Below are 12,650 nucleotides of genomic sequence, written 5' to 3'. Positions count from 1 at the left end.
CAGGTCCTGGAAAAGGAAAGAGAGAAAAAGACACATGAGTGACTTACATCTTTTTGCCCAGTTCAGAATTAAGGGGACAAAGACTGTTTTGAAAACAAAGGAGACTCCTCTTACTGAAGTGACTAAGTATCCAAGTACTACAAAGAAAGGAAAAAGGGGTGAAGGGCTGGGAGGGGCCCAGTGTTATGTATGTGTGGGTAAGAAAAAAGGGGGCATTCATGATTTATATCAAAATCCATAATTTTGGCCCCCAAATCTGCCCTCGACTTATATATGAGGTCGATTTATAGTTGAGTATATAGATACACATACCATATAAAAACTATAAACAAACACAACAATCTAACATAATGCATAAATAAAAGAGTCAATGTGGTGCAGTGGCTTGAGCATTGGACTATGACTCTGGAGACCAGGATTCAAATCCCAGCTGGACCATGGAAACCTATGGTCTCCATAAGTCAGAAACTACTTGAAGGTACATAACAACAGCAACAACATACAGGGACGTAGCCAAGGGGGGTTCTTGGGGTCCGGACCCCCCCTTCCATTAGAAAAATGAATGGTGCGTGCTGCTGTGCCGCCGCACCCAAGCCCCAATATAATGGTGGCACTTAGTCTGGACCCCCCTTCCTAAAATCCTGGCTACATCCCTGCAACATATATATACATATATGTATGTGCATACACACACATATATATATATTTGCTGTTGTTACATATGTTGTTTCATATATATATATATATATATATATATATATAGACACACACCATACAAAAACTACAGACACAACAATCTAACATAATACATATATAAAAGAGCCAATGTGTTGTAGTCATTTGAGTGCTGGACTATGATTCTGCAGACCAGGGTTCGAATCCCAGCTGGGGCATGGAGACCTATGACCTCCATAAGTCAGAAAGTACTTGAAGGTATATAATAGCAGCAACATATATGTGTGTATATGTATACACACACACACACACACACTAGGGTTAGGGGCACAAGACCCACGTGAATATGAAAAAACCGCAAATAACAAAAACACCATGATTTTTACCTGAGAGGACACTCTCTGGGAACCTCTAGGTCCTCCAGTGTAACTCTGTGGCCAACGTCCCACAGACACCGACCATAGAACTGCACTGGAGGAGCTACAAAGGCCCAGAAGTCTATTCTCTCTAGGAATCGCTAGGCCTTTCAGTGCAACCTTTAGTTAAAGTTGACCACAGAGTTGCAGCGGAGGACCTAGATATCCCTAGAGAGGACATATGAACCAAATCAGTGAATAATCAAATCTGCAAATGCCAAAGCCGCAAATACAGAATGATGAGTGTGTGTGTATATATATATTGTTGCTGTTGTTATATATGTTGTTTTATATATTGAGAGAGAGACACACACACACCATACAAAAACTACCAACAAACACGCCAGTCCAACAAAACATAACACACCTATAAAAGAGCCAATGTGGTGTAGTCCTTTGAGTGCTGCTGGACTATGACTCTGGAGGCCAGGGTTCAAATCCCATGATCTGGGGCATGCATGGAAACCCTCCTTGGTTGGGCTGCAGCCTCCTGAGAGAGAAAGGCAAGGAGGAGGGCCAGCCTCTAACTCTGAACCACCAACAATCTTGCCGAGGAGGAAGCCCCATGGCGGGGAGGTGAGGCGAGAGAGGGGGCCTGGCGGGTGAAGGAGGAGGAGAGAGAAGGGAGCCTGGCGGAGGAGGCGGAGCCGGCTCTTTAGCCCGGCCGGCCTGGACTCCGCCGCCTGCCTCAGCAGCAGCCACAGCATCGGGAGCAAGCAAGAGAAGTCCCGGTGAGTGGGCGAAGTCAGGCTTTGGGGGGAAGGAGGGGAATCCCAGGCCTCCTCAGTGGGCTTCGGGGAGCTAGGCCTCAAAAAAGCCCCGGCCTCGCGTAGCGGCCCCGTCCGCCCTGCCCTGCCTCAAGCCCGGCTCTCTCTCTCCCCCTCGCTTTTGTTCCTGTTTCTTTGCAAGGCCTTTGGAGGGAGACGGTTCTAAGGGGATATCGTGCCTGGGTCCCTCTCTTTATTGCTTCCTGCCCCAAAATAGTGCCCTTTCTCTTAATAATTTGTGGGTGGAGGAGGATTGGTTTCAGAGTCCATGAATGTTAGCTCTTTCCCTCCTTTCTTTAGTTTCTTCTTTTAGGGGATCGGGGTCCTCTTTCACTGCAAAGGAGGACGGGGCACCACAAAATGGAGGACCCCCAGAGGAAAGACACATCTACTCATAGATATGTAATGAAGCCATGCTTTCTTAGCCCTGCTCAAAATGGAGGACCTTTTTGGAATTTTCTCCCTCCCTTTTCCTGGGGAGAAGGGATGGAAATGGAGGACACGTCCTGGAAAAGGAGGACGTGCCTGGCCCCTAAACTTGTTTGCTTTGGAACAGACATCCCAAATCTGCCCCCCCCCCCCCATATATATTTATTATGGGCAAGGCTGAAATGGGGGTGTTGTTTCTAGCTGCTCTGTGTAGCCTTTCCAGGAGGAGGAGGAGGAGGAGGAGGAGGAGGAAGTAAAATGCTGGGAAGCAGGAGCTGGGGGGGGGGGGTGGTGGTGAAAGAGTCTCTCTTTCCTAGGCTGTAGTAAACCCAGATCAAACCCCCCTTTTTTCCTGTTCGCAAAGTGGAGTAAGGAATGAAGGCTGGACAGTTGATTTTCCCTTTAGTTAGGCCTCCTCCTCTAACAACCGAACTGGACCCTGTGATATTCCTGATGTAAACACTCATTAACAATAGAGCACATCATTCTGACATCCACCTCCATCTTGAAAAGTGTTTTCTGACTGCTTAGTTAGTTGAGTAGCTGGTGGCTCCCAAGGTGTTGCAGAGTAAGAACAGCTCTTATCAGGTGTAAAGCTGCCTTGTGTGGAATGAGAACAGGTCTATCAGCTGTAAACCTCTCTTTTTGCAGGTGTAATACAGTAAGAACAGATCTATCAGTTGCAAACCTGGCTTGTGTAAGTGTAGTAGAGTAAGAACAGATCTATCAGTTGTAAAGCTACTTTGTGTAGAATGAAAAGAGATCTATCAGTTGTAAACCTCTCTTTTTGCAGGTGTAATAGAGTAAGAACAGATCTATAAGTTGTAAACCTGACTTGTGTAAGTGTAGTAGAGTAAGAACAGATCTATCAGTTGTAAACCTCTCTTTTTGCAGGTGTAATAGAGTAAGAACAGATCTATAAGTTGTAAACCTGACTTGTGTAAGTGTAGTAGAGTAAGAACAGATCTATCAGTTGTAAACCTCTCTTTTTGCAGGTTTAATAGAGTAAGAATGGATCTATCAGTTGCAAACCTGGCTTGTGTAAGTGTAGTAGAGTAAGAACAGATCTATCAGTTGTAAAGCTGCTTTGTGTGGAATGAGAACAGGTCTATCAGTTGTAAACCTCTCTTTTGCTGGTGTAATAAAGTAAGAACAGATCTGTCAGCTGTAAACTTTCCGCGTGTAAGTCAAGTAGAATAAGGACAAGTCTATTAGTTGTAAACCCACCCTGTGTAAGTATAGTGGAATAAGAACAGAAATATCAGTTGCAAACCTGTCTTGTGTAAGTGTAGTAAAGTAGGAATAAATAATAAATACATAAAATAAATAAAACTTTTATTTATATCCCGCCTTTTGTTACCATAATCAAAGCTGTGTACAACCTTTAAAAATACAGCAATACATACAATTTCCGCCCCCGTTAAAAAAGGATTAAACAATTCTATCCATTAAAATTACAGACAAAGAAGAGCTTGATCAGTTGTACACCTGCCATGCGTAAGTGCAATGGAAAAATAAGAGATCTATCAGTTGTCAACCTCCCCTGTGTAAGTGAAGTAGAATAAGAACAAATCTATCAGCTCTAAACCTCCCTTATGTAGGACTAGATCTGTCAGTTGCAAACCCCTGTTTGTGTAGGATATCAGTATTTTACACTGGTTGGTTTTCTTTTTGTTTTCAGAATTAACTTACTATGAATTAACCATATTATGTATCAAGATACATAAATTGGCAAATTCCTGACAGGGCAGAAATTATTGATCAAAATGAGGCAACCTATGATAACATAATAAAATACAATAACATTAGAAAAACCTCAAAAACAGTGATATTTTTATTGAGCCAACTATAATGCACAAAATACATGCCACAAGCTTTCAAAGCTCCACTAGCTTCTTCATCATAAAATAGTGGTTAAAAATATAATACTGAGTGCATCTTTCCTTTCACTCTTAAATTTCTTCTTTTGCCACACTGCTACTTTTGGTCCCCCTTGTTTCAGATTTAAAGGCATTGTACACAAACAGGTGGAATTGAAAGATATAGCCGTGATAGTTTGTAGGATCAGTATATAGCGAGATCTTGTAGTACCTTTGAGACTAACTGAAAGAAAGAAGTTGACTAAAGTCTCTTTCCTCAGATGCATTAAGGGATACAAAGATCTCTACATACTGCTACAAGATCTCTACATACTATACACAAGGTAGGTCTAGCAGAGGTTGAGGGCACAAAACTAAAGTGGCGAAGCAGAGAGAGCTGAGGCTGTGGCAACTGCATGCAAATTGCTACTCCTTTTCGAGCTGGCAAAAAGCCAGCTTTTCCCTCCATGTCGCGGCTTTACGGTGTTCCTGCTGCATGTTGCATGTAAATCCCATGCCGCCAGAGCAACCTGGGTGGGTGGGCGGCACAGTGTTGGCTTCCAGGCATCTTGGGGGCATGCGTCATCTGCATGCCATGTCCCCAAGCCGGCTGAAAGCCAGCTTTGTTGGCCGGTCTGTTTTGCTCCTAAAACTTTGAACTCAGGAGCGCTGAGTGCTAATTATTAGTTATGATTAAACTCCATACTCTGATTTGTCCTATAAAAATGACGTGATAACTATTATTTTTTCTTTTTGGAATTCACATAAATTGTAAAACATGTCAATTGGAATTAATTTAACAATCTTTGAGTTAATTTGCTGGTAGCACAGTTGCTAAATTATATTTTCTTTGTAGACTCATAGAATCAGAGTTGGAAGAGACCACCAGGCCATCCAGTCTAACTCCTGCTAAGCAGGAATACACAGTCAAAGCACTCTGGACAGATGGCCATCCAGCCTCTACTTAAAAACTTCTAAAGAAGGAGACTCCACCATATTCAGAGGCAGTGTATTCCACATTGTTATTATTGTATTCAGTAGAACAATAAATAATGCAGAATTTCAGTAAAATAATAACTTCTAGTAGAAAATGTATTTGTATTCTGTGAAAAATATTAATAAATGTTTTCCAAAACATACAAATTCATTTTCTGCTAGAAGTTATTCTGTGTAAAGTAATTTTACCACCCATTCTAATTAACTTGGGTAATGAGCCACTGATATTAAATAGGATAGTTTTATCCTACATCACCCCTCTCTTTCCTCATTGCAATGGCCCAATTTATCATTAGGGTGAAGGAATTCTGTTCAAGATCCTGTGCTTTTACTGTGGCCTTAGAGGAGTTTGGATTAGGGATACTGACATTCTGTAATATTCTGGATACTGATCTCCTGATTTGGACACTGGTTATTCCAAGCTTTGATTCCCCTTATTAGAGAAATAGTGTATAGGGGATTCTAAGATCTTTATTTATTAATATTTATATATATATTTGCAATAAGTAAATAAAAATCAACATTGTATTCTTGATAGTTCTATTCTGGGCAATAATCAGATGAATGCTAGTATAGTGATATCCCATGCCGTGAACAGTAGATGAGTAGGGTACTTCGTTGCAAGATGGGTTGTCTTGCCTGTGTCAGAAACTACTTGAAGGCAAACAACAACAACAACAACAATGTGGTACAAGTATATGGAAGTTCAAAAAGGAATTAATTAGTAAAATGGGAGGAAATGACATTTTCCCATTGACAAAAGATTGGTGCATCTCTGTACACTTCTGCTGAACTATCTTATAATCTACATCCTTATCTATACAAGTGCTTTATCTCACCTCCTCCATGCACAATTCAATCCTTGCGCTTTTTGCACACGGTAAAAAAGTAGTAATCTTTGTTGTAGTTGCATCATGATCTAGTCTTCCATATGAATTGCTTGTTGATCTTTATACAGCCAGCTTTTATAACTTCTTCTCTAAAACTGATTAACGTAGCGTACTTGTTGACGCCTTTCAATTGCAAACTTACATTTGTTATAAAAGCAACCAACATTGGAAAACAATAACTTTTCTAAAAAAAATTAAAAGTACCAAGGAATAATAATTTATTACCTCTTTTTCCAGAAAGCTACATCTGATGCTTCTGTATATTGAATTAATTAAAATGCATTTGATTTAATGTTTATGTTGAATTATGTTTTGATTAAATCCTGAAAAAGTTTAATATCAGTTTGTATATTGGTAAATTAGGGGCTTGGGACATGAAAGAGCTCCCTCTCTTCTTATACAAAACACAAGATTCAGTGTCTAGTATTTAAAATTTGGGTTTGATTTTATGTATCTTTGCTTAGAAGAAAATCTTTCAGAATCCAATGAGGCTTCTATTGTATATGCACATATAGTTTCAGCTTTGGCTGTAATATGTCAGTATGTTATTGACAGTAGGGCTCTGTTCTCACTTACCTGAGAATAAGTTTTATTGAACATAATGGGACTGACATCTGAGTATCTGTGGAGAGGGGTGTGCTGGAAAATGCTCAAATAGAGTGATTAACAGTTAATGTTGTCTGCTTAATGACAATATAAAGAACAAATAGAAAAATAGTAATAATATCATTAGAAACATCTGAAACACTTATATGAAATAATCATTGTATGGTTTCTGATACAAGTTCAGGAAAATTATTTATCTGGAAATAGGCATAAGGAGAATTGGAAGACATTCAATTTGTTCACCAAGTGCTCCAGTTTGAAGTACTTAATGCACTACATTTACAGTAGCAACAAGCAATAAGATACCTTAAAGGGAAATGTGGCTGATGTCATGTAAGTGAGTTCAGATGACAAGTTACACGCACCTCTTTTTGACAGAATATAATGGAGCTATCAAAAGAAGTCTCATTGAGTTTTTGAAGTGGAATATTCATTAACCATGTTTAAATAAGGCAGCTATGTCATTCATGAAATGTTTGCCTCTGATCTAGCCGGTAAACTTTATGATGTTGGGCATATTTTATTTCTTTCAAGTTGCAAGATGAACATTCAAGCAAAAGCATTTAACGGGCTTAAAAATGGCTGATATTCTAAGACTGCCAAGTTCTTGTCAGTAACTACATTTATTGGCAGGGATAATTTTAAATTGGGCAAGTATAGATAGGCTAGTCCGGAAGCATTAGGTTCAACTATCATTTTTTTCTTTAGGTATATTCTATGGACAAAGAGTCCCATAACCTCTTTCTCTTGGAAACAGCAAAAGAGCTTTTGACAGAGCTAATTCTACTTTTGAGGGGAAGAGGGTTAATGAATTACAAAGGAGATCTCTGTCAAACCATCTTGTACTCTACCTTGGGAAAAGAAAATTAACGTACAAAGCTTGATTTCTCATTGTTGGTTGCTAAATTTATTATTTATTATTTTTTTATTTGGCGTATTTATACCCCGCTCTTAAGCCAAAAAGACTCTCAGACCTGTTGTTTAAATTGTTAAATAGATTAAATTGTTGATCATTTGTAACTAAATGTATGAACTAACCCCAATGAACAGTGTTTGCAGTGATGTGAAAGTAGTGCCTTTAGTTCTTGTTCTGTGATGGTTAAGTAGTCACCACTATGATGCAGCTACCATGTAATCAACATGAATGTGTGCACTGGCTGTGTGCCTCAGCTTTGTGGAAAAAATATACAAGAGTAACTTTTTAGTTCTGACTCATCAATCAAGAAGGATAACAGAAAATTTGAACTCCAGAATAATGTTTATTCCTGTTGCTCTAGGGAGGACATTACTAAACCTGGTACGCCCCAGAAGCTTTGGAGTACAGCTGCCATCATCCCTGATCATTGATCCTGCAGGCTGGGGCTGATGGTATCTAGTGGATACCACTTTGGGGGATGCTGGATTACAGATTTAAAAGAAGCTGGAGGTAACCCTTCCTTTATGAAATACACATTTATTTATAAACCAAAACACTGTCAATTAGCCAAAGCTAATTAATGTCCATATACATAAAATGTGGGGTAGAAGTGTTCAGCTTGAAGATCTAGCCTAGACACTGAGGGAAAAGATAGAGTACAGTGGTACCCCGGGTTACGAAATTAATTCGTTCCGCCGCCGCTTTCGTAACCCGGAAAACTTTCGCTAGCCGAAAAGCCCATAGGCTTTAATAGCGAAAGCCGCGATTTCGTGTGAAATCGCGCCGAAAAGCACCAAAAATTTTTTCGTAACCCGGAATAACCTTCGTAACCCGGAAACAATTAATTAACTGGATTTTTTTCGTAACCCGGAAATTTCGTAAGGCGGCGCATTCGTATCCCGGGGTACCACTGTAGATAAAAGATACATTTTAAAAAGCTTAAAGCAGGCAATGTTGGTAGGAGAAAGTTAGGTGTAGTTTACCAAAAACTAAAGATAATATGAAATGTATAAATTATTTCCCACCTCTCCTCCAGGCTGGAGGTGGAGTACAGCATGCTAAAATACAGAACACAATTAAAAACACATAAAACCAACAATTAAAATCCAATACAGTACACTTGCGTCGTATGCTGGTGTGAAAGCTGGGGGGGTCCGGAATGGGTCTCCCACATCAGGGAAGGGACCACTGTACTATACAAACAGTTATAGTACACTCCTAAGAGCACATTGTTTAGCCCATACAAATTAAAAGTTTAAATTAAATTAAAATTAACAGGAGCCCTGGTGGTGCAGTGGTGAAATGCCTGTACTGTAGCCATTCACTCAAAACCACAAGGTTGCGAGTTCAAGACCAGCAAAAGGGCCCAAGCTCAACTCAGGCTTGCATCCTTCCGAGGTCGCTAAAATGAGTACCCAGACTGTTGGGGGAAAATTAGCTTACTTGCTAATTAGCTTACAGTGGTACCCCGGGTTACGAAATTAATTCGTTCCGCCGCCGCTTTCGTAACCCGGAAAACTTTCGCTAGCCGAAAAGCCCATAGGTTTTAATAGCGAAAGCCGCGATTTCGTGTGAAATCGCGCCGAAAAGCATCAAAAATTTTTTCGTAACCCGGAATAACCTTCGTAACCCGGAAACAATTAATTAACTGGATTTTTTTCGTAACCCGGAAATTGCGTAAGGCGGCGCATTCGTATCCCGGGGTACCACTGTACTTGCTGTTCACTGCTATGATCTTTGGGATAGCGGTATATAAATAAAACAAATTATTATTATTATTATTAAAAGTCATGATTTGAAATTGACTGAGTAGGCCTACTGAAAGAGCTACATCTTTAATGCTGTTTTAAATGCAGTCAGCGTTTTCAGCTATCTCTTCTGGCAGGTCATTCTACAGACTGGGAGCAGCAGACAAAAAGGTCCTTTGGGAAACTGTTGCCAGTCTAGTCCTAACCGGTTGGAGCAAACATTTCCTAGAGGACCTGCATGTACAGGGTGATCTTGTAGGTAACCTGGACCAAAACTCTGTAGGGCTTTAAAGTTAGTAACCAACACTTTGTACTTTACCCAGAAACTAATTGGCAGTGATTTTAAGATCGGTGTGATCCCTCCCGAGTGTACTCATAATCAGCATGGCTGCCATATTCTGAACCAGTTGGAGTTTCCAGAGTTAACACAATGGCAGCTCAATGTATAGCGCACTGAGAAGTCCGGCTTTGAGGTAACTGGCATCCTCACTACCATCTTTAGGTCTGGTTCTAGGAAGGGATGCAGTTGGTGTATCAGCCAAAGCTGATGACAGGCACTCCTGGCCGTCACATCTATCTGAGCTGAATTTTGGAGAGGTGGATCCAGGAACACTCCCAGACTGTGAACACAGTCTTTCAGGGGGAGTGTGACCCTATCCAGAACTGGTTGACATAGGTCCATCCCTAGATTAGGATACTTGGTAGTAAGCACCTCTGTCTTGTGTGGATTCAGTTTCACTTTTTTTTTTACATCAAACTCTTCTAAGCACACTGTCCTTACCTAAAGTTTTTTTTGAAGATATGGAGAAGTATATTTGGGTGTCAGCATACTGGTAGCATCCCGCCCCATGCCTCCAGATGATCTCATAGTGATTTCATATAGATGTTAAATAGCACAGGGGATAGAATGGCACGTACTGTAGTTGTATGCCCTACAACAGCTCCTTTTTTGAGGAGCAGTTATCTGCAAGCACCACCATCTGGAACCTGCCTGAGAGGTAGGACCAGAACCACTGCAATACATCTGATTCCCAACCCCACCAAGCATACCATAAAGGATACCATGGTTGATGGTACCGAATGCTGCTGAGAGATCCAAGAGCACCATGGGAATACACTCCCTTTATTGATGTTAAGATGTAGACCATCCACTGAGACGACCATAGCAGTCTCAGCTCCACATCCTGCTGTGAACCCTGTTTGAAATGAATCAAGGAAGCATGTGTCATCCAAGGCTGCCTGGAGTTGGAAGGCAATTGCCTTCTTGATCACCTTGCTCAAAAAAGGAGGATTTGATTAAGGTCCAGAGGATCCAGGAAGGGATTTTTCTGCAGTGATCTAATTGTAGCCATGTTGCTGGCTATTTTGCATCAAAATGTGAAATTTACTCTCCTTCACTCTCTCAGAGGTAATGGACTTCAAGTGACAATGAATTAAAATTGGCTGGAAGGACCAGCCTCTTCAGAAACCCTTCTCCATGAGCCTTAGGCTTATTCACTAGATAGACACATCTTCATATTAACATACATAACATATTGGTGTTATATATAATGTTTTACCTTATAATTTGCATGTTCCTCTCTTCCTCCCCCAGCATGAATATCATCTTAAGAAACCCTTATTAATTTGCCCCTGCTAAATGAGGTGCAACATGTGGCTACCAGAGAAATGTTTTGTTCATTGGTAGTAGTAGTAGACCTTGGGCAAGTCACATGCTCTCAGCCACAGGGGAAGACAAACCTCCTCTAAACAGATCTTGCCAAGAAAACCCCATGATAAGTTTGCTTTAGGGTCACCATAAATCAAAAACGACTTGCAGGTACACAGCAACAACAAACTTTGGTTGTACACTGTTGTCTACAGCGAAGCTCCCTGGTACCCACGTTGTGGTCCTTTCCCTAAAAAGTTAAGTTCTTTTTATTATTCTAGCTCTTTAATCTTAAAATTGCTTAGTGCTTTTGCTAAGTGGTATATTTTTTTCTTTTACTTTATTTATTTTGATTTACATCGTGTTTGTTTTATTTCTGTTTTGATATTTAAAATTCACTTTAATGCTTCTGGTCTGTTGACTTTAACTTTAATCAGAATAGTTAACATTAGTAGAAATGTGACTATTCGTGTACTTCCTTCATTGTATCTTTACAGCTGCTTACCTGATTGTATTTAGACTCATAAACGTTGCTAGCCTTTACATTCTTTTGCTAGCCTTCAAAAAGATTAGTAGTCTGTATTTCCATATTTCTCTGCAGAATAAAGAAGGACCTTTCTTTACCAGCCAGTATGGAAACACAGGTTGCTAGTCTTCAGTCACATAAGCTGCATTTGACTGGCAGGTTTACCTTTCCTTTTGCCCAGCCTAAAAACCAAATAGAATGTCAGGTACAGAGATAACCATCCTATATCAGGTATTTACTTGAATTTCCTTGTTAGCCATAGTTACCAAGAAAGTTGTTAAACACAAGACTGGTAGTGTGGTATCTTTCCATTGACTCATCTTCACCAGAACATGGTTTTTCTTGCCTCAACTGTACTTTTCTTGTGCTCCTGATACAGTAATCTACTTGCAGTGTTATATAGGTATTCTTCATTTAGACCATGGGCTGTGCAGTGAAAATGTCTGATTCAGATGGTTGAGGAAAGCATTTGGTACAGAATCCAGTTGCAACAGTGGGATTCATTTGCATATATACAGACCCAGTTATCTTTCAGCTTCCATTAGACTGCACTTGTGACCAAAAGGTTCCATTCTGGAGCCAAGTGTCTCAAGATGTGTTGTCAGCCTTTCACATCATTGTTAGCATTTATGGTAGCCAAACCTGTATGTTACAAAATCAGAATGGAGTTTTTTTTTTCTTTAATCTCTGCTTGCCGAAGACAACAAAATATGAAAATATGACACTGAAATTTTGCTTTTCATTTGGAAAGGTGATTCATGCATTTCTGCTGAAATTATATTCTCATTTCTTATCTTAACACTACTACTTCCTTTTCTTCCCCTCTTCCTAAAACAAACAAAAAAATGCAAGGGTTTATTGCACAATTTTTAGACTCTTTCAGCAACTTTGTTCATACAGTGCAAGTCAGTAAGAGTCTTTTTTATTATTATTATGAAGGTGTTTGCATTAAACACCTTTCTATTTGATACAGTGTGACTCTTGCCGTGCAAATTGCTTAGTTAAAGCAAACATTTAGGTATCAATTAAAAATTACTGTGCTAATATAGACTCAGAGCAACTGCTGATTTGATTTTTTGCAGAAACAATATTTTTTTAAAAAAACAACAACCTTCATGTGTGAGCATTAATGTAATGTTTCCATGGACTTTCCTGTGATGTACAGGATCCATAG

The 12,650-nt window shown here is 39.9% G+C and overlaps 1 protein-coding gene across 3 annotated transcripts in view; it reads left to right on the top strand.

Annotated features, from left to right (window-relative positions):
• The first annotated feature begins 1,647 nt into the window (after positions 1-1,647).
• SOCS6 (suppressor of cytokine signaling 6) overlaps positions 1,648-12,650 on the top strand; it is a 28,682-nt gene continuing 17,679 nt past the window's right edge. The window contains exons 1-2 of one of the 3 annotated variants that reach the window (XM_089516953.1): positions 1,721-1,822; positions 7,916-8,064. The gene's annotated coding sequence lies outside the window, so the exon portion shown is untranslated. Of the gene's footprint in view, positions 1,668-1,720; positions 1,823-7,915; positions 8,065-12,650 lie in introns of those variants that run through there. The other 2 variants (XM_089516955.1, XM_089516952.1) reach the window with 2 other exon arrangements.

This window comes from Sceloporus occidentalis, unplaced genomic scaffold (assembly GCF_023333645.1).
Source record: "Sceloporus occidentalis isolate IW3139 unplaced genomic scaffold, rSceOcc1.0.p SCAF_3, whole genome shotgun sequence".
NCBI lineage: Eukaryota > Metazoa > Chordata > Lepidosauria > Squamata > Phrynosomatidae > Sceloporus > Sceloporus occidentalis.
The sequence above is the reverse complement of the archived record's forward strand: the minus strand, read 5'-3'. Positions and strand labels throughout refer to the sequence as shown.